We start from the raw sequence: 21,879 nt of genomic DNA, 5'->3' as shown, positions 1-21,879 counted from the left end.
TGTATCTCTCCATGGTACGACCTCATCTGGAGTATTTCGTTCAATTCTGGTCTCCTTATCTCAAGAAAGATATAGTGGCGCTGGAAAAGGTTCAAAGAAGAGCGACCAAGATGGTAAAGGGGATGGAACTCCTCTCGTATGAGGAAAGACTAAAACAGTTAGGGCTCTTCAGCTTGGAAAAGAGACGGCTGAGGGGAGATATGATTGAAGTCTACAAAATCCTGAGTGGAGTACAATGGGTACAAGTGGATTGATTTTTCGCTCCGTGAAAGATTACAAAGACTTGGGGACAGTCGATGAAGTTACAGGGAAATACTTTTAAAACCGATTGGAGGAAAGTTTTTTATCACTCAGAGAACAGTTAAGCGCTGGAACGCGTTGCTAAAGGATGTGGTAAGAGCAGAGAGTGTTGCTGGTTTTATGAAAGGTTTGGACAAGTCCATAGTCTGTTATTGAGAAAGACATAGGGGGAAGTCACTACTTGCCCTGTATCGGTAGCACGGAATATTGGTACACCTTGGGTTTTGGCCAGGTACTAGTGACCTGAATTGGCCACCGTGAGAACGGGCTACTGGGCTTGATGGACCATTGGTCTGACCCAGTAAGGCTATTCTTACGTTCTTACTAGAGAGCTGCACGGGAACATAGAAAAAAAAAATGACAGCAGATAAGGGCCATAGCCCATCAAGTCTGCCCACTCCACAGACCCACCCCCTAAGTCTGCTCTAGAGCCCCCGCTCTAACTGACCCATCCGTAACTTCACCCTCTCAGGGATCCCACATGGGCATCCCATTTACCCTTAAAATCTGGAACGCTTTTGGCCTCGATCACCTGTATCGGAAGCTTGTTCCAGTGTTCAACCACTCTTTCAGTGAAGTAATACTTTCTGGTGTCGCCCTGAAATTTCCCTCCCCTGAGTTTAAGCGTATGCCCTCTTGTGGCTGAGGGTCCCTGGAGAAGGAAAATATCTTCTTCCACTTCGTTACGCCCGGTAATATACTTGAACGTCTCAATTATGTCTCCCCTCTCCCTACGCTCCTCGAGAGAGTAGAGCCGCAATTTGTTCAGCCTCTCTTCGTATGAGAGATCCTTGAGCCCCGAGACCATCCTGGTGGCCATCCGCTGAACCAACTCTGCTCTTAACACATCTTTACGATAATGTGGCCACCAGAATTGCACACAGTATTCCAGATGTGGTCTCACCATGGTTCTGTACAACAGCATGATGACCTCAGGCTTCCGGCTGACGAAACTTCTGCGGATGCAACCCAACATTTGTCTTGCCTTAGATGAAGCCTTCTCTACTTGACTGGCAGCTTTCATATCTGCACTGATAGTCACTCCCAAATCTCGTTCTGTCACAGTCCTAGCTAAGGTCTCACCATTCAAGGTTTAAGTTCTGCATGGATTTCTACTGCTGAGGTGCATGACCTTACATTTCTTGGCATTAAAGCCCAGCTGCCAGGCCGAAGACCAACGCTCCAACAAAAACAGGTCCTGCGCCATACTATCGTGTAAATTGGAGCTGCTCACTATGTTACATAATTTGGCGTCGTCGGTGAATAGTGTTATTTTACCTTGAAGCCCCTGAGTCAGGTCCCTTATGAATAAGTTGAAAAGTAGAGGGCCCAAGACTGAGCCCTGCGGCACTCCGCTTGTCACTTCCAACGTTTTAGAGAGGGTACCGTTAACCACCACCCTCTGAAGCCTATCACCCAGCCAATCCTTAACCCATGCAATTAGCGTTTCTCCCAATCCCATCGATTTCATCTTGCTCAACAGCCTACGGTGAGGGACGCTATCGAATGCTTTACTGAAGTCCAGGTACACTACATCCAGGGATTCTCCCAAGTCCAGCTTCCTTGTTACCCAGTCAAAGAAGCTGATGAGATTGGATTGGCAGGACCTACCTTTAGTGAATCCATGTTGACTGGGATCCCGTAGATTCTCCTTATCCAGGATCGTGTCTATTTTTCGTTTGATTAGTGTTTCCATGAGTTTACACACTATTGATGTTAGACTCACCGGTCTGTAATTCACAACCTCCTCTCTGCAACCTTTTTTGTGTAGTGGAACGACGTTAGCCATTTTCCAGTCCATGGGTACTCTCCCCGTACTGAGGGAGAGATTGAAGAGTACGGATAGCGATTCTGCCAGGACATCACACAACTCCCTGAGTACTCTGGGGTGTAGATTATCTGGTCCCATGGCTTTATTCACCTTGAGTGTTGTCAGTTCGCAGTAGACGTCACCGGGTGTAAACTTGAAATTCCAAAACGGGTCTTCCGCTTTTTGCTTTGTCTGTAAGTGTGGACTGTGACCAGGTGCCTCGTTGGTGAAGACTGAGCGGAAGTACTCATTCAGAAGTTCAGTTTTTCGGAATCTGATTCCACGTACTTCCCATCTGGTTTTTTTTAGGCGTACTATCCCATCCGTATTTCTTTTCCTGTTGCTAATGTACCTGAAGAAGGATTTGTCTCCCTTCTTGAGGTTCTGCGCTAGATTTTCTTCCACTCGAAGTCTGGCCTCCCTGACTGCCGTTTTGACCGCTGCAGCCCTGGCTGTGTATTCTAGTTTGGCTTCCACTTCATCCGTATGTTTGTAGGAAATAAATGCCTTTTTTTTTTCTTTAACAAGGCACGAGATCTCAGCGGTAAACCATTGGGGTTTATTGTTTCTCTGCCGTTTATTTACTGATCTAACGTAGAGGCTAGTTGCTTCATGTATGGTCGATTTCAGGGTTGACCACATAGCTTCAATATCATCCATCACATCTTGGTTCTGCAGTGCCCTATGGACAAAATCTCCCATGCGTTCGAAGTCAGTGCCTTGGAATTGAAGTACCTTTGTTTTTGTGTTTGATCTAGGGAGACCTTTCCTGAGGTTGAACCGTACCATGTTGTGGTCGCTGGAGGCTAGCGTATCTCCTACCGAGACCTCCGAGACGCTTTCCCCATTGGTGAGTACCAGGTCCAGGATAACCTGGGCTCTAGTGGGCTGTAACACCATTTGTTTAAGTTGTGCTCCCTTCATGGACGTTATCAGCTTCCTGCTGCTGCTAGTCGTCGCTGAAAGTGTGTTCCAGTCCGAATCAGGCATATTGAACCCCCCTACCAGAACAGTGTCTCCTCGTAAAGTTATATTTTCAATGTCTTCAATTAGTTCCGTGTCTTTGTCATCCAGTTGTTTTGGAGGTCTATATACTACACCAAGATATAGGCATTTTCCTCCGCCCCTGGCCAAGTTCACCTAGAGGGATTCCCCGGTGTACTTGACATCTGTGATCTTGGTTGTTTTGATGTCCTCTTTAATGTATAATGCTACCCCTCCTCCTAACTTACCCTCTCTGTCATGACGGAGTAAGTTGTAGCCCGGTATAGCCATGTCCCACCCATGAGAGTCCGTGAACCAGGTTTCAGATATTGCCACTACGTCCAGGTCGGCATTTATTATTTTGGTCTCCAATTCTAGAATTTTATTGCCTAAACTGCGTGCATTAACATACATAGCCCTCCACACTTTTTGTTTGATAAGTCCCTGTAGAGAATTACCCATCTGAGTCAATGTGACCCCTAGAGAATCATTTGCAGTGATCTCGGGGATCCCGCGGGGTTCAACGCGAGGCTCATCTTATTTTCTTACCTGACCTGCTGCGAGGCTCCTCTTCCATTTCCTGCCTGCCCTGCTGCAGCACACATAGCCAATCGGAAGTGTTCCCCGATGTCAGCGCTGATGTCGGAGGGAGGGCTTATGCAAAGCCCTCCCTTCCTCCGACGTCAGCACTGACATCGGGAAGACTTCCGGTCGGCTGTGTGCGGCAGGGCAGGTAGGGAAAAGGCAGTGGCGTACCAAAGGGGGGGGGCAGTCTACCCCGGGTGCAGCCATGGGGGTGAGTGTGCACAGCCGGTCAGGTCCCCTAACCTTTGTGGTGCTTCTCCCGACCGACCGACAACAGGCCCGGCCGACAAACCTCCCTGCCCTGTAGCCGCAAATCTAAATTACCTTCTTACAGCAGCTTCAATACTCCAGCTGCTGTAAGAAGGTAATTTAGATTCACGGCTACAGGGCAGGGAGGTTTGTCGGATCGGGCCTGTTCTGTTGTCGGTCGGGTGGGGAAGCGCCACAAAGGTAAGGGGCAGGGAGGGAGAAAGGGAGGAAAGGTGGAGTAGAGAAGAAAAGACGCTTAAGGGAAATGGGTAAAACTGAGGGGGGAGAAGGATGCTGAAAGGACATGGGGAAGACGGGAGGGGGGATAAGGATGCTGAAAGCACATGGGGAAGACAGAAGGGGAAGAATGACGCTGAAAGAACATGGGGAAGACAAAGGGGTGGAGAAGGATGCTGAAAGGACATGGGGAAGATGGGGGGGAGAAGGACGCTGAAAGGACATGGGGAAGACAGAGGGGGGGAGAAGGATGCTGACAGGACATGGGGAAGATGGGGGGAGAAGGACGCTGAAAGGAAATGGGGAAGAGAGAGTGGGGAGAAGACGCTGGCAGGGAAGAAGACAGAGATGTCAGACTATGGGGGGAGTGGAGGGAAGAAGATGGGTGCCAGACCAATTTGGAAGGGGGAAGAAAGGGAGAGGCACAGTAACAGAGCAAATAGAAGATGCAGAGAGAAGAGAGACAGTGGATGTAAGGAATTGGATGAGAACATGAGGAAAACAGAAACCAGGCAACAAAGGTAGGAAAAAATTTTTTTTTTTTTTTTGCTTCAGGATAAAGTAGTATATTAGTTGTGTTGATAAAAATTTATAAACATTAGAGGCTCTGGTGGAAACACGTTTACAAAGTATGTATTCTTCCCAATTAATATTTCCAAATTAATAAAGTCTTTTTGCTTATTTTTGAATGGGTTTCTACCAGAGCCTTTAATTCAGTAGCATAATTAACTGAAATAACTATTTCTGAAGTTTATAGGGATGGGCGTGGACGTAGGGGATTCCTCGCGGGGACGGGCGGGGACATAGGGGATTCCTCGCGGGGATGGGTGAGGATGGAGGGATTCTTCATGGGGACGGGTGGGGATGGGTGAGAATCCTCACGGGGATGGGTGGGGACGGGTGGGACTTTGGTGGGGATGGGTGGGATTTCTGTCCCCGCGCAACTCTCTAGTTCTTACATCGTTATTCGGAGTCAACTTTATCTATTGTGATAGTCAGTATTTGACAGGATAGAGTAATTTAGTAATAATGATTTACTCCTTGGCATTTTGAGTTATTATTATTATCCACAATTCATAAATAATGTGTCACAATGTTGGCTGGTTCCCTTCATCATAAATTAAATGCTGCTCAAGTACTTGGGAATCATGATGGTAGTGCCTAACAGTGTATGAGAGGCTCAACAGTGCTGCTATCTTTAGCTGAACTATTGTAAATTGTTCCAACTTTACTCCCCACCCCCTCCCTTTTAACTAAACCACGATAGCAGTTTTTATTGCAGGGAGCTATGCTGAATGCTGCACACTGCTCCCGATGCTCATAAGAACTCTATGAGCATCGGGAGCAGCGCAGAGCATTCAGCGCAGCTCCCTACACTAAAAACCACTATCGTGATTTAGTAAAAGGGGGCGGGGGGGGGGTAGATAGTACACATTTCTTGCAAGTCCTTATGGCGTTGCATCTATAGCTTCAGTAGCAACTGGTTCTACTATTGATGCATTTTTGCAAATTTTCACAACTTCTATTTGCAAATTTGGGTATTTTGTGACCTTTTCATATTCTATTTCATCCGCCGTCATCCGCCTATTTTTCTTAAAAGGTATGGAGCCCCTTTCAGAAAGGATATCAAATGGTGTGGAGGCCAAGTTAGTCTACTTTCCAAGGTAATATAAAGAAATAAAACAAAAAAACAAAAGAAATAAGATCTGTGCATAAGAGCTATTCTATAAAGAGAGTGCACCCTTTATAGCAGTGACCCGCAAATGTTTTTATGCGGCGGCACAGTAAACTCATGGCCACGACTAGAGGGCACCTGGAAATGCGTGGATGTTGATGTGATGACATCACACACATGCGTGATGTCATCACATCAACATCTGTGCATGAACGAAGGCCCTCCAGACAGGGTCCTGAGCCACCAGTGTGTGTGTGTGGAAGGGCGGGGGGTGCTGGAGCAGGAGAGGCACAGAGAAGAGGAGAGGCGCCGGCGAAGAAAAGAGGTGTGGGTGCCGGCTGATTGCCTACAGAATGTGCCTCTCGCTGTGAGGGGCATGTCCTGTAGGCAGTCAGCTGGCTCCTCCTTGCTGGCATCTCACAGCACAACCAGAATCTCACTGCAGCACACACTTTGCAATACACTGCTTTATAGAATAGCACTCCATGCAGAGTTTTTGGGGTGACCAAATTTGGGTACTATTTACTGTCTTTACTATGCTATGCCCTTGTACAACCTAAAAAGTATTTAGATCACATCTCCTTGCCATTTGAACACACTTATCCCCTCTTTTACTATGCTTTTTAGCGTGCGCCAAACACGCACTAAACGCTAATGCATGCATGTTATCCTATGGACGCATTAGCGGTTAGCACACACGTTGATTTAACGTGCGTTAAAAACGCTTAGCGCACCTTTGTAAAAGAGGACCTTTAGGCTTGAGGTGTGCATATCCCAGTTTTATAAAATAAGAACATAGACGTTATACGTTATGCAAAATAGAGGTTTAAGTGCCAGTTTATGCACATCTCAAATGCAAATAGGGCTTATAAAATGAGGGCCATAATCTATGAATGTCACTATGAGGAAAAGAGGAGAGAAAAGCAGAGCAGAGAACAGGAGAGGGGAAGAAGGAGCAACAGAAGGCAGGAGAGAGCAAGTGGCATCGGCGAGAGGTAGCCCCGCCCACCCCTTGACATCAACCACCGAAGCTCCCCCTTAAAAGGGGAGGGTCCAACGGCACTCAGCCATTTGGTGTGCTTTTGCGAAAAGACCTTGAGAAGGGACAAGCCACCACTAAAGGAGAGCAGAAGGAGACTATAGTAGGTGCAGAGGACACACAACCAGGCAGTCACAGAGGACACACAACCAGGCCGACACAAGGACACAGATCTGAGTGTCATCATAGTCAATATGGCAAAAAAGGCAAATACAATGCAATGAATTATTAAAAATGGGATAGTTAACAAGACTAAGAATGTTATAATGCCCCTGTATCACTCCATGGTGCAACCTCATCTGGAGTATTGCGTTCAGTTATGGTCTGCTTATCTGAAGAAAGATATAGTGGCGCTGGAAAAGGTTCAAAGAAGAGCGATCAAGATGGTAAAGGGGATGGAACTCCTCTCGTATGAGGAAAGACTAAAATGGTTAGGGCTCTTCAGCTTGGAAAAGAGACGGCTGAGGGGAGATATGATTGAAGTCTACAGAATCCTGAGTGGAGTAGAACGGGTACAAGTGGATTGATTTTTCGCTCCGTCAAAAATTACAAAGACTAGGGGGACACTCGATGAAGTTACATGGAAATTGATTTTACTTTTAAAACCTTTTAAACTTTTAAATAGGAGGAAATATATTTTTTTTTCACTCAAAGAATAGTTAAGCTCTGGAATGTGTTGCCAGAGGATGTGGTAAGAGCAGATAGCCTAGTTGGTTTTAAGAAAGGTTTGGACAAGTTCTTGGAGGAAAAGTCCTTAGTCTATTATTGAAAAAGACATGGGGGAAGCCATTGCTTGCCCTGGATCGGTAGCATGGAATATTGCTACTCTTTGGGTTTTGGTCAGGTACTAGTAACCTGAATTGGCCACCCATGAAAACGGGCTACTGGGCTTGATGGACTACTGGTCTGACCCAGTAAGGCTATGTTCTTATAATGACTGAAGTTCCAGAAGTTATGCCAAATTACATCATGCATGATATGACAAAACAAACCTTCACCTTTTTTTAGAATAATGACCTAGCATAATGAGCAGTCCAGCTGTACAAACTCATTTAGGTCAACAAAATAGAACAATTATACTCATGACCGAGTGCAGAATGTACTGGTGAAATCATTTAACAAATGGTTTGTTTTCTGTTTCTTCAAAGTGAAAATGTTGGAGCGTGAGCTAGCTGACAGAAAGATGTGTTACTCTGCAAAAAAGGGGTTGAAAGTACCTGTTAGTCTGAAGGTAATTCAGATTTCAAGGAATTCTGTTGGCAAAGCACAGTGAAAACTAATTGAAGATTCCACCCAGAAGGCAGCAAGTTCAGATAAATCTAAATCAGTATCCAAGGTAAATAAAGGGCACAAACTATTGAGTTTATGGAGCTTCTGTCCTATATCTTCTCCATAGTTAACACAAGCCTGTCAGCTGGGACCATACCAGCATTATGAAACAGAACATAGTTCATTCAGATTTAATATAAATCTTCATCCCACTCTTATCTAATTATCCAATATTCAAGCTCCACTATCTTTCTAAATTTGTAGGGAAAACAACTTTTCAGATTAAAAAAAAAAAATTACATCCTCACCAACTATTACTCAGTGAGATTTTTTATTCATTTATTCAAAGATTTTCTGGATTCAGGAAGAGTAGCTATTTTAGGTTCACTTGATGCCACTGCTGATTTTGATCTTTTGAATCATCAGCTCCAATTCTCTAATCTGGTTGGCCTCAGTATTGACACACATAAAAAGAGGGAAGAAAAACCCTGTGCTACAAAGCAAACAAGCCACTACAGTGGACATGACCAATTGAATTAAATGGATTCACTTGGTTAAAACTAATAACCAGGACTTGACCAAATAATCAAAAAGATAGCTAAATATATATGACTAAGGTGACCATACATCCCGTTGTCAACGGGACCGTCCCATTATTGGACCGACCGTCCTGTTGTCCCAACCTACCACTTTGGGATGCCGAAATGTCCCATTTTCAGGGACAGCGTCCCGAAGCTGTGCGCGGGGACAACGGACCAGCGATCGCTTCCCCTCCCTGCCACGCTAAAGCCTACCTCCCTCCCTGCCATGACGATTCAACCCCCCCCGGTCCGCCGCAGCCGCTGCTTCTTGCCACCCAGAAGCCTTCTTCCCGACGTCAATTCTGACGAGATTGGGAGTGGGACTGACAATTAATAGATGTCCTGTTTTGATGAAAAAAATAAATGGTCACATTATATATGACCTCTAATATTTACTTTTACTTTTACTTGAACTCTGTCTAAACCTGTTAAGAACATAAGAATAGCCTACTGGGTCAGACCAAAGGTCCATCAAGCCCAGTTACCTGTTTTCACAGTGGCCAATCCAGGTCCCTAATACCTGGCCTAAACCCAAGGAGTAGCAACATTCCATGCTACTGATCCAAAGCAACCAGTGGCTTCCCCCATGTCTTTCTCAATAACAGACTGTAGACTTTTTCTCCAGGAAATTGTCCAAACCTTTGTTAAAACCAGCTACACCATCCGCTCTTATTACAGCCTCTGTTGGAATGCCTCATTTTGTCCTTACTGCAGCAACTGTAGTTTAAACAAGACTTTCAATAAATTAGCTTTCTGCTTTGCTATACATATGTAAATTGAGCCATATTCTTTTGAGTACATTTGTGCTGACGTGTACTTTTGGGATCTGCTCTGCTTTTTAGCATGAAAAGAAGGCGAGGAACTGATTAAACTCCCGAAGAAAATCCAGGATGGGTATGAGTAATTTATATCCCTGTGGTGTTGTGAAATAATATTCTGTGTTAAATATTTATTATGAAGTATCTGGAACAGATGGGTCTGAAAGTTTAGACAATCCCACATCCTTAGCAAAAATGATGTGGTTCAAATGCCACACTGCTCCTTGTGACCCTGGGCAAGTCACTTAATCCTCTACTGTCCCAGGTACATTAAATAGACTGCGAACCCACTAGGACAGATAGGGGAAATGCTTGAAGTACTTGTATGTAAATCACGTTGAGTTTGGTTGTAAAACTACAAAAAGGCAGTATACAAGTCCCAATCCCTTTCCTTCCTCCCCCCCCCTTTGTTACCAATAATATAGAACAAAATTGAATGATTATGAGACTCCTAACGCCCTAAGATTGTTTACAGCAGGGGTGTCCAACTTTTTGGCTTCACTGGGCCGATTTGGCGGAAAAAAAATGTTTCTGGGGCCACACAAACGCGCAAACACTGTAGCAAGACAGAGGAGGGAGCCAACAAGATGGTAAACACCCAGGGGCAGCAGAGGAAAACACTGCATTGCCCTCGACTGGGGCCGCATGCAGCCCTCGGGCCGCAGGTTGGATACCCCTGGTTTACAGTGTAACTCAAGCTATGGAAGGGTTCATAGAAAGGGAAAGGGATTTGATATACTGCCTTTCTGTGATTAGAATCAAAGTGGTTTATATATTAAATACAGATATTTATTTTGTACCTGGGGCAGTGAAGGTTTAAGTAACTTGCCCAGACACATGGAGCCAAAGTGAGAATCAAACCCAGTTCCTTAGGATTTTAGGCTGTTGCACTAACCATTAGACTACTCCTGCACTCTAGAGAAATGAGGTCAGGGAAGGAGTTTTTCATCAATATTGGAAGGAAAGTTAACAATAAATATACAGTGCTTTTTACGACGGGCCACTGAAAAGTTCTTGGTCCAATCTATAAAGTTGGGGCAGTCTCCATCGAGGGCTATACACTTAGGCCAGCAATTTTCCACTTATTTTGTTCCATATTTTTCTGACAGAATGAAAAAAGTGGAAAACCATTGGACCAAGGGGTCCTTTTACTAAGGCGCTAACCGTTTTAGTGTGGGCTAAATGCTACGGCACCTATAGAATATAATTGGCTCCTTAGCATTTAGCAGCACACGCTAAATCGATTAGTGCACCTTAGTAAAAGGACCCCTAAGTGTATAGCCCTCAATGGAAACTGCCCCAGTTTTGCAGCCCCTTGTAGATAAATCATAGACTTTAGGATATAGATGTTTTAGCAAGCCTGTGATATATTTTAGACATGTGTAAGTGTATAGCACAATCAGTGAATCCCCACTTCCCCGTCCATGATGTCTAAAGAACATGAAAAGCATGTACTGTACCCCCAATATTGAACCAGTGGCAAACAGTAGGCTTTTTTTGTCCGCTGCCAGTACAACAAAAATAGATATTCAATGACGGGCCCTGTCCAGGATTCAGCATTCAATTTTGGTTTTCTTAAAACCGGCTAGCACATGACCAGTTAATATTTAGACTTATCTAGCAATAGGTTAGCAGATAAAGATAGACTAGCTATTAATAAGGCCTAACTCTACTTTTCACTTCTCTATTACTCTCCAGGTACTTTAGTTAGATTGTGAGCCTTCGGGACAGTAAGGGAATTTTTCAAGTACCTTTCTTATTTCTAATCTTAATGTATATTTTCTGTAAACCGCTTAGAACCTAACGGATGTAGCGGTATATAAGAAATAAATTACATTACATTACATTACATTATTTATCTGCTGAACCTGGCTGGTTATGCCTGAATTTTGAAATGTAACCGGACTCTGCCTTGGAATGTTGGCTTGTAATTCGGCACTAACGGGTCACTTTCAGTGGCACTAACCAGTTAAGTACTGTTGAAAATGACTGGATAGCAAGAGAGTTAACTAGTCAGTGACCATTCCCAGTTGGATAACTCACTTTGAATATTGGACGGATAGGAAATAAACATCAGTCTCACAAAATGCCACCATGATAAACATGTAAATCTAGAATGTTCTAAAAGGGCACAGCCAACACGACAAAGCTCATAGAAACTGAATGGGCTTCATTGCATTTGCTGTGCAGGAATTGCTATTGTGGCTTTGTAAAAGAAACCCTAAGAGCTATATGTGCACATCTTTATATATATAACAGCCCAAAAAGCAAAACCCAAAGGACTGAAATAGCCAATAGCCGATTCTTTATTTATATCACATCTTTATATAACAGAGCATAGCAAAATGAGCACTTAAATCTAAATTTATGTCAATTAGCACCAATAATTGATTGTTAGCGCCCAAATATGGGTGCTAACAGACTTGTTATTCAATTAAATTGTGCACGGAAATTGGGTGTGTGCCCAAATTTTCATGCCCGATTCTGAGCACAATATATAGAATCCAGGGGAGGATCTGTGCCATTTCAAAGAGATTCCGAGCAGCCACACAAAGAAAGTAGGCCTCTGCTTGCCACAGAGTCAGTAATACCATGCAGAGAGAAAAGAAACAAATTGAACAGAGTCTGCCAACAAGAGAAAGAATACAACTGTGACACAACGTCTCTCCTAATATTCAAAAAGGTTATAGTATGAAATCAGTTATTGATTGATGTCGCTCTCGTGTGCTCAGAGATATAAAGGCTCTTATGGGGGGTTTGAACGCCCCCCCCCTCACGGAGCTTATTGTCCAGTCATGGCATATACTTCGCTCTTTCAATCAATTTCTGTTTTTCATTCCATCATTACTATTTTTCATTTTATGTTGTTTTACTTTACACTCAACCTGATATAAACTGATCCGTGGCTCAGAAAAAATTGTATTAAACTGACCAACAGATGAACATCATTTATCTTAGACATGGTTGGGGGTCCCAACGTGGCCGCATTTTGAGATCTGCTTCAGGAGACCCAATTCTGGAATTCCAAAGCCCTTCGCTGGTAGAAAGAACTGTCAGCAAAAATCTTGTGGCCAGGCATATCAGATTATCGGCACTTCAGGTAAAAAGGTCACTCAAAACTTTCAAATTGGAACGCCGCAGAGCATGAAGAAGTTACTGCAGATGCCTCAAAAAGCTGAAAGCAGTCCTTCAGTCCACCCAAGAAAGTCAATAAATTCAAACCACTGGGACCAGTGGGGTAAGTACTGACAAGTAGCCTACTCTTCTTCCAGTAAACTCAATCAGGACCCCAACTGCTATCACTGTCTTGAAATCATCGGTTATAGAGGGAGTAAGGCCCAAAGAGGAGAGAGTGGGTCAGTCATAGGGGGAAGCAGAGGGGGTGAGGTGTGGCAACAGTGAGTGTGGATCACTGAAATTGCCTAGGTCCCAGTTAGGGCTGAGGCTCACCAGCCATGAACAGAGCACCCTTCTACCCAGCCCCCAAGTCTCCAACCTTAGCAGATCTTAAACTTCACCTTGTGTATGAAGATGTCCTTAAAAAGATCAACCAGCATCACTTACCCTCTGTGGAGCTGCAACAGCTGCCAGTAGAGTAGGTTGAGAAATTGGATATTGGCAGCTTTGTCTCAGCCAGTACAGCATCTATGGCAGCTGTTGCCTGAGAAAAAAATTAAGAACGATTTTGATACCAGACTACCCATTCCAGGAAACTCGTTTGAACCCTTTAAGACAGCTCACTGTCTGGAGTGTTCATGGGCTGGAATGTCTCCAAATGTTGATTGATTGATTGATTGATTGTTAAGACAATAGGGAGTGAGAGCAGCAAAACTGAAATCTCCCAGAGGAGTCCTGCATTGGCAGAGGGAGTAGCGGATCTGATTGGCCTACTACTCCTCTGGGAGATTTCAGTTTTGCTGCTCTCATTCCCTATTGTCTTAACAATCAATCAATTGCAATCAATCAATCAATCAACATCTGGAGACATTCCAGCCCATGAACACTCCAGACAGTGAGTGCCACAGGGCTCGGTCTTGGGACCAACCCTATTCAACATCTTTATAAGAGACTTGGCAGAAGGGCTTCGAGGTAAAATAGCATTATTCGCCGATGACGCCAAACTAAGTAATGTAGTGGGCAAATGCACAATGGATGAAGATTCAATGCCCGACAACATGATGCACGACCTACTCCTACTGGAGCGCTGGTCTAGGACCTGGCAACTTAGCTTCAATGCCAAAAAATGCAAAGTCATGCACCTAGGCAACCATAATCCATACAAGACTTATACCCTTAACGGTGAGATCCGAACAAGAACGGTAGCAGAACGGGACTTGGGGGTGATCGTCAGTGAGGATATGAAGGCTGCCAGTCAGGTAGAGCAGGCCTCATCCAAGGCAAGACAGATCCTAGGTTGCATACGCAGGGGTTTCGTAAGCCGCAAGTCATTATGCCATTGTATAGATCCATGGTGAGGCCCCACCTGGAATACTGTGTGCAATTCTGGAGGCCACATTATCGCAAAGATGTGCTGAGATTGGAGTCGGTTCAGAGAATGGCCACCCGGATGGTCTTGGGACTCAAAGATCTCCCGTACGAAGAACGGTTAGACAAGCTGCAGCTATACTCGCTCGAGGAGCGCAGAGAGAGGGGGGACATGATCGAGACGTTCAAGTATCTCACGGGCCGCATCGAAGCGGAAGAAGATATCTTCTTTTTCAAGGGACCCACGGCAACAAGAGGGCATCCGTGGAAAATCAGAGGCGGGAAACTACGAGGTGACACCAGGAAATTCTTTTTTACTGGAAGGGTGGTTGATCATTGGAATAGTCTTCCACTGCAGGTGATTGAGGCCAGCAGCGTGCCTGATTTTAAGGCCAAATGGGATCGACACGTGGGCTCTATTCACTAGGCAAAGGTAGGGGAGGGTCATTAGGTGGGCAGACTAGATGGGCCGTGGCCCTTATCTGCCGTCTATTTCTATGTTTCTATGTTACTAATTCCCATGGAACTTCTCTGAGATCTGTGAATACAGCCAGGCAGAGGATGAGAGGAGAAACAACTGAGATGAAGCAGAACTGACCGGTATCTCAAGAAATTTGTCTAGGACTTATGGAAAATCTGACACCCTTATGTTTCACTACCAATAATGTGTGGGGTAGATTTGAGGAGAGATTACTTGGGTGTAAAATGAAAATTCCACTGTATTAAGCCTGACCCCCATGTATTTTGCCTTAAACCCAGATGACCCAGTAATCAAAGGTACCATTGAAAGACAGTTGTATGACTGGTAGTTGAGGAGATCCACCCAAACATGCTCAGTGATGACAGAAGATCATTTTGGAAGAGCTATGCACTATTTAGTGTCCAGGATCTTTCCTGAAGGTACTACTATGTATTTGTTTTTATTATGTGATTATTTTAAATACTGTGTATGTAAATTATGTAAACTGTTTATTTTTAAACGATATATATATTTTTAAAATAAATACTATTAGAAATCCATATCCAAAATAGTACAGTCTCTAAAAGATCTAACAGCTTCCAGACGAAAGAAGAGACTTTCCAGGACTTGCCTAAACTGTTTTCATGTTTACTGTTGTATTTCTATACATATGTCTGTGGTGGACACCTGGAATGCTCTCCCAGAAGAGGTTATTGCGGAATCCACCGTCCTAGGATTTAAAAGCAAACTAGAGGCACATCTCCTTACGAGAGTCATAGAAGGATATGGGTGACTATAATTACGCCAGGTGTACACCTGGCTGGGCCTCCGCGTGTGCGGATCGCCGGACTTGATGGAACAAAGGTCTGATCCGGAGATGGCGATTCTTATGTAACTTATGTCTGTGCAGTAGCAATACTGTTCAGATACAGCAGATGGCAGTAGTGAGATCACAAGCTGCAGTACAGGCCAGGAGTGAAAGAGAACTACTGTATGGAATATGGTGTTTACAGTTTACATAAATTCTGAAAAGATGTTATGATAAGCCCATGGGTTGTCCCTGAGGCCATGTTGCTAACTGAGGAGTGCAGAAGTTTAATTTTGTTAATAAATTTATGTAATTGAATGTTGTTACTGTGTAAAATATACAGTCTAATTACTGTCTTACAGAAGAGTAAACAGAGGAATTTATTTTCATGAATTTCCTGATTGCTATTTGCTGTACTTACCTCAAATATCTCTATCTATTTGTATATATATCTACAGTATATGCCAATATCTGTATCTATCTAAAGGACTGCATTTCAATTAAAATGTTTAATTATGATTAATTCACAGAATTAAATGCATTTCTTTCTCTTTATTTTTCTTTCTTTCCCACTACAACTACTTATGATTCTGGGTAATTCACTAATACCCCCTCCCCCCCCTCTTTTACAAAACAGTAGCATGATTTTTAACGCCAACCATGGCGGAAACAGCTCCAACACTCATAAGAATTCTATGAGCGTTGGAGCTCTTACCGCCACGGCTGGTGCTAAAAACTGTGCTACGGTTTTGTAAAAGGGGATGGGGTGGGGTGGTTAATTCTCCTTTGCCCCAGGTACAAAGTAAGTACCTGTGTATTATATGTAAACCATTTTGATTGTAACTACTAAAGGATAGGAATATCAAATCCCACCCCCTTCCCTTCCCTAAAGGATTGTTAATCTCCCTCCCTCTGAACATAAGAATAGCTTAACTGGGTCAGACCAATAGTCTATTTAAACCAGTAGCATGTCCTCACAGTGGCCAATCCAGGTCACTAGTACCTGGCAAAAATCCAAAGAGTAGCAACATTCCATACTACTGATCCAAGGCAATCAGTGGCTTCCCCCGTGTCTGTCTCAATAACAGACTAAGGACTTTTCCTCCAGGAACTTGTCCAAACCTTTCTTAAAACCATCTACGCTATCCGCTCTTACCACAACCTCTGACAATGTGTTCCAGAGCTTAACTATTCTCTGAATGAAAAAATATTTCCTCCTATTGGTTTCAAAAGTATTACTCTGTAACTTCATCGAGTGTCCCCTAGTCTTTATAAATCTTGATGCAGTAAAAAATCAATCCACTTGTACCCATTTTACACCACTCAGGATTTTGTAGACTTCAATCATATCGCCCTTCAGCTGTCTCTTTTCCAAGCTGATGAACCGTAACCTCTTAAGTCTTCCTCATACGAGAGGAGTTCCATCCCCTTTATCATCTTGGTCACTCTTATTTGAACATTTTGTAGTGCTAATATATCTTTCTTGAGATAAGGAGACCAGAATTAAAGCTTTCCATCTAGCCTGTCCTGCCTTTTCTGACATCACCTCTCGTTTCAGCATGGTGGGACCGGTCAGAACGAAAGCTTTAGACCTGGTTGTACGCAGCATATGTGCATTGTTACAACTGCCAGGGACCAACAGAAGATGACCTTTAGGGTAGATCAGCATAGGAGGGATGGTGATGCTGAATTGCGGTGGGAGAGAAGGAAATACCAGATCACACTGAGAACAGGAATTGGGAGTGGAAGAGAGTATAAGAGACATTTGGAGGCGACAGAAAATGCTGAAATATGATTAATATTTTAATCGCGACTAATAATGGTGTAAGCAGAAGCTCTTACCTCTCATTCCACTGTATTCAAGTTGTAAAGAAGAATCTTAAATTAGGTCCGTGATTAACTTAATTATATTACATTACAAAGCTTTTTATATTCCGCCATAGCCGTTATGAGTTCCAGGTGGATTACAATAAAGCAGATGATCAGAAACAAACTTGATTAAATAGGTAATATTGAAAAAAATCATAAAAACAATCAGTTCAAAAATTTCATGAATAAATGTTTTTAAAAGCTTTCTAATTACTAAGGGCCGAATTCTGCATCTGGCCCCCAAGTCAGTGGCCGAATTAAAAGCGGCCACCAATTGCATGTCAATCATTTCACAGTACCAGTTACAGAATCACACCTATTCAGTTAAGATAGGCAGCTGAAATGTAGGCCCGGAAGACCCCAGCTTACATTTCAGCAACTTATCTTTGCTCCTAGACCACAGCAGCCAAATGCGGCAGGGGAATTAACCCCCCCACCCCCCGCTTTCATCAGCTGATCAGCAGGGTCTCTCCAAAGCCACGATTCTGTAACTGGCACCCAAGTCAGATTGCCTGTCAATCATTCTAGGGCGCCGGTTACAGAATTGCAGCTTTGAGAAGTCCCTACCACTTAGCTGATGAGGGAGGGGGGAATTCCCTGGCCGCGATCGGCTGAGCGGCTGCAGCAGGAAACCCCCCAAACCCCACCACAGGTCGGCCAGCAGAAGGAAAGCTCATTCCCTCCCACCACTACTCCTGACACCCCACCCACACACACACACATACACACACACTGTCCATAGCAGGAGGGATGCCTACTCCCTCCTACCATCACCCCCCACAACATCCCTGCAAGAGGAATGCCCAAACCCTCCTGACGGCACCCCCATTCCCGCTAATATCCCTGACAGGAGGGATGCCTAATCCTTCCTGCCACCACCCCTGCAACATCCTTGGCAGGAGAGTTGTCCACTACCTCTTGCCATTGCCCCCCTAACATCCCCGGAAGTGGTCTTAGGAATCTAGCACTGGAAATGAGGCCTAAGACTCCGGTTGGCCCAGGTGCCAAAAGCCCCTCCTATGGGAGGGGCCTTAGGTGTCTGGGCCAATCAGAGCCTTAGGCCTCTCCCCAGTGCATGCCAGGATTCCCCAGGAAGGAGAAGGCCCGCCATTCTGAAGAGGCAGGCCTGCGGCCAGAGGGAGTGGGCATCCCTCAGACCAGTTCCAGAAAAAGATATGGGGGGTCCAGGTGGGTTTCGGGGGTTGGGGGCTTGGGGGGGGGCTGGCGGCAGGATGGATTAGGTATCCCTTCTACCTGGGATGTTAAGATGTGTGCCAGCAGGAGGGAGTGGGCATCCCTCCTTCTTGAAATGTTGCAGGGGTGGCAGCAGGTGGGATGATTGCATGGGTGGCAACAGGAGGGACTGGGCATCCCTTCTGTCGGGGATGCTAGCCAGGGGGGGGTGCATGTTAGGGGAGGTGCCAGCAGGAGGGATTAGGCATCCCTCCTGATGGGGATGTTAGCCGGAGGGGGGTACTGGAAGGATGGATTGGACATCCCTCCTGCCGGTGATGTTAGCAGGGGGTGCCAGTAGGAGGGAGTGGTCATCCCTCCTTGCTGGCCGATTTGCAGTGGGGTTCGAGGGTTCATTGCCACTGCCACTCAGCCGATTGTAGCAGAGGAATTCCCCCCTTCCCCATCAGCTGATCAGCAGGGATGTCCCAAAGCTGCGATTCTGTAAGCAGCACCCTAGAATTACAGAATCATGACTTTGGGGAGTCCCTGCCACTCAGCTGATGGGGGAGGGGAGAATTCCCCTGCCACGATCAGCTGATGCGGTCTAACAGCACAGATAGGTGGCTGAAATGTAGGCCAGGGTTTTCCAGGCCTACATTTCAGACGCCTGTTATTTAGGTGTTGTAGGCGCTTCAACACTACCGTTTCTGACTGCATTTTTCAGTTACTTAGGCATCAGCAGGGCGCCTACCGACGTCAAAATTTAGGCACTGATTATAGAATTTCCCCCTAAATAATTAGTTTTTGATCTAACAGTGAGGGGAACTTTATTCCAAATAGTCGGAGCTTGATAACTAAAAGAAGCACTAAGTTGACGGAAGAGCTTAATTGATTTAGGCGATGGGAATTGTAAACAGAATTGAATTTGCTGTATGAACCCTACCTACCAATCATTAAGGAAACTAAATCCAGCAAATAAGGACCTAGGCCATGTAAAATATTAAAAAAACAATATACAGAGTTTATAAGTTATCCTAATAGAAATTAGTAACCAATGTAATTGAACAAAGTAAGGTGTAATCCTTTCATATTTGGGAATCGAGATTATAGCTCTAACTGCAATATTTTGAACAGTTTGTAATCTCTTTAGGAGTCTTGTAGTACATCCAAGATAAACTATGTTATAATAATCCAATTGTGAAAGAATCAATGACTGGACCACTAGTGAAAATGCTGAAATATCAAAACATTTTTTGACAAATCTTAATTTCCTTAAAAGCCCCAAAACCTTTTTACCCACTTAATTAACCTGATAGTCCATAGCTAACATATTGTCTAGTTGAACTCCCAATACTCCCATAAGTGACTAAAGTGTTTTCCATTTCTACTAATTTCTGTGAAAGAAGGTTGTATCTACCCTTCCTAATAAAAAAAAAATCCCAGCTGCCCACAGGACTATAGGAGATGAGGAAAGTCATATACTTATCTGTTACCCTTTGAGGATGGAGAAAAGAAGAATAGAAAACCCGACACTCAATTGTTTGTCCAGAAGAGAAAGTGAAAGAGGACTTAAATCAGTAAGAGAAGAGAGTGCGAGTAAGATGTAAGTGCTGGCTACAGGAGCCCGAATATGGAGGATGAATTCACAACAACATTAGATGTTTCTGATTTCAAGCCCAGCAGTAACCCCAAAACAAAAGTGGGATGGTGGCACCCAGAGAAGATATGCCCAAGGGTTCACAGTCGCAAACACTGACTAAGACCTCCTTTTACGAAATTGCGATAGCAGTTTCAAGTGCGGGGAGTCGCGCTGAATGGGCCACACTGCTCCTGGCGCTGATTGAGTTCATATGAGTGTCGGGAGCAGTGCGGGCCATTTAGCGTGGCTCCCCATGCTAGACACTGCTATCGCAGTTTCGTAAAAGAGGGGATAAGTCTATGCATGTACACATGGATGTAGCAAGAAGACGCACCCAGTGCCAGATTGTTATTATTGTTGACCAGTGTAGTATATGTTGGAATACCATTAAAGAGTATGGCTTTTATTTGTCAAATATAAGATCAAAACATACTCTTTATTCAGAGCCTGAACATTTCCTGTCTTCTTCACTTAAAGAGAATCCACATTGAGAGAGCGAGAGATAAATATGGCTTCCTATTTTTGATTATAACTGGAAACTCTGATAATACACCCCTGAGAGAGAATTTGGGGTTTCTGGTTATAAACAAATTTCCCAATATGTTCTTTTTGGGGCACGCTAGTAATTTTGACCTCAAATATACTGTCAGGGTCAGATAATGTTATCAGATTAGGCTGCCACAGCAGAGTTCCTTTGCTGGCAACAGCAGTTTGTGGCTTTGTTCCTGCCATTCTCTTCCACAAGCAGGGAAGAAGGGTTTAAAATGAGAGAACTGAGAACTTATGAATTCCAACGAGAAAGTACCTGTTCTTGCATTTCAAATCCTTTAATAGTTTCAGAGGCAGAGCTGCAACCGCACCCGTCCATCACTACACTGGAACTCAACTACAATAACTGGAAAGGACCAAGCACGCAGCCTAGGAATACTCCTTGACTCCAACCTATCGCTTTTCAACCACATCTCTCAGATGGTATCGTCTTCATTTTACTACCTACTTTTCTGAGTCTGACTTCATCCAACTACTCTATGCCTTAGTCCTCTCCCGCACGGACCACTGCAACACGCTATTGAACAGTCTCACAGCAAAGAACATACAATGTCTCCAGCGTGTACAAAACACAGATATCGGTCTTCTAAAAAAACCTCCATTCCCATGACCCTGTCTCCCAGGCTCTGTCATTGGTTCACTGGCTACCCATAGCCAAACGTTGTGTCTTCAAGGGCCTGATGCTAGCGTTCAAAACCTTGCACGGCATGGCACCAGGCTACAAGACAACCAAGCTTCCTCTGTATGTGCCAAACAAATTCCTCCACTCCCAGGATGAAATACGCCTCAAAATGCCCCCTGATTGTGTCCTGAAATGCCAAACAATGTTCCTACTCCCACTTCATACCAAACCACTGGAATCAACTGCCCCTGCAGATCAGATCCCTTGAAGGACTCCTCAACTTAAGGAAAGGAATAAAAACATCCCTCTTCACCTGATTCCCCTGCCTAAGGCCAATAGATTACAAAGAAATGTAAATGTATATTGGTACTAGATCCTCGGTATATTGATAAATCATGCACTGTAACTACTCATATGTCAAATTTAACCTGTACACTGTATATAATGTATATTGGTATTACATTACATTAGAGATTTCTATTCCGCCATTGCCTTGCGGTTCAAGGCAGATTACAAAAATTACAAAAAATGTATTACAAGAAGAAGATATCTGGTAATTTCTAGAGGAGATAAAGAGTGGATGAGGTTGCTTTGGGGAATTGGGAAGGTATTGGGAAGTGGTATTGGGAGTGGGAAAGAGCTAGCGGTATTAAGTCGTTTGCAAGAATTTCTTGAAAAGTAGGGTCTTTATTTCTTTTCTGAATGTTGTGTAGTCTGGGGTCAT

The sequence above is a fragment of the Geotrypetes seraphini genome, chromosome 5 (assembly GCF_902459505.1).
Source record: "Geotrypetes seraphini chromosome 5, aGeoSer1.1, whole genome shotgun sequence".
Lineage (NCBI taxonomy): Eukaryota > Metazoa > Chordata > Amphibia > Gymnophiona > Dermophiidae > Geotrypetes > Geotrypetes seraphini.
Note: the sequence above shows the minus strand (reverse complement) of the source record.